Source organism: Lytechinus pictus, chromosome 5, assembly GCF_037042905.1.
Source record: "Lytechinus pictus isolate F3 Inbred chromosome 5, Lp3.0, whole genome shotgun sequence".
In the NCBI taxonomy this organism is placed as follows: domain Eukaryota; kingdom Metazoa; phylum Echinodermata; class Echinoidea; order Temnopleuroida; family Toxopneustidae; genus Lytechinus; species Lytechinus pictus.
The window spans coordinates 32,037,013-32,038,632 of record NC_087249.1 but is presented as its reverse complement, the minus strand read 5'-3'; positions in this window follow the sequence as shown (position 1 = coordinate 32,038,632).

Below are 1,620 nucleotides of genomic sequence, written 5' to 3'. Positions count from 1 at the left end.
TGATAATTTGTTAATTGTCATTTTTCTTTCTATGACTTTTTGGTATCCCCTCTTCAAATTGTTTTGCTCACTCATGCGTGAATGAGAAATAATCTAAATAATTTCAGATGAAAGAGGAGATTCTAAGCTTTACAATGGTAGGTCATTTGTCTATTGTATTTGTGATTAAGTTATGATAAATCATAGATAAATCTCGGTTTCGTTTTTTGTGGGACGCACTGTAAATTAGTATTTTATTTTATCCCTCTTTTTCTCCCATTTCCTAAAAAATCAATTATGAGTAGGATTATATATATATTGTAATCATCTAAAATTTGATATTCTTAAGGTTTTAAATGAGAGCCCCTACCTCTAAAAATGTGGAAAGTGAAACAACCGGAAAACGTATACTGTACGTGCAAAGGAAGTGAAAGGGTGGGGTGAAAGGGTGGGGTGAAAGGGAGAGGGGATAGATAAAAAGAAGAGTGGGTAGAACGAGAGAAAGAATAATTGGATGTTGAGAGATGAGTGTGATGGCGTCTATTATTAGTATCTGCAGCGCTGACAATACACCTATTTGTCTGAGTTGATTTCCCAATCTTATTATACAGTTTTACATTGGCTTAAAATCTATCATTTTGTATAGGTCTAATGAAATATAGAGACACTAACCTATAAGTTGCAAACAAATGAATAAATTCATAAATCAATGTGTTCAGGTGTATAAATGAATGAATGAAGTAAATGGATTGATCACTTAATTAAGCAATCAATGAATAAATCAAAGAAAGGATTAATGTATGAACAATCGCCTTTTCTAATTTTCTTCTTCCATTTCCTTGTTTATTTTCTATGTATTCATTCGATTAATATGTCACTCCTTTCTCCTTTCCTTCCTTCAGTTATTCTGAATAACTGAAGGAAGGAAGGAAAGAAGAAAGGAGTGAAATATTAATCGAATGAATAAATAAACAAGGAAATGGAAGAAGAAAATTAGAAAAGGCGGAAGGAAGGGATGCAGAAGTAAAGAATGGAGAACACACATGGAGGAGGAAAATGGAGGAAAGAATATCACATTAAATTGAATAGAAACGATTAAAACAATAATATAGAAAGGAAAAACAAAATTAGGCCTAATTCCGATCGAGGCCTGTCGTCACAAATCACCGCCGAGACACAAGATCATCCAAACCCGGCATCCACCTATATCATAGGCGGATCCAGCTTTTGGCAAAAGGGGGGGGGGGGGCGTACTGCCGAGCGGCGCACATATTTTTGCACTTCACCGGCGCCATAAAAGAAAATGTTGAAAAAGGGGTAAAGTCTTTGCTGGGGGATAGTCTTTCCTTTACTGTTGCTATAATATTATATCAGTGTATATTTTTTTTTAAGCGGCGCCTTTTCTTTAGTTTTTTTTTAAGCGGCGCCTTTTCTTTCTTTTACTTTTACTTTATTTTTTTTGAGCGGCGCCTTCGGCGTCGCTCAAATATTAGGGGGGCATGCGCCCCCTACGCCCCCCTGGATGCCGCCACAGTATATACACGTAATCTTACTTATAACGCCTCATCTAGTGTATGACCATAACATTAATTACTCTTATCTATGCTAATGAGACTCAACTCTGGATAACCGATAATTTTC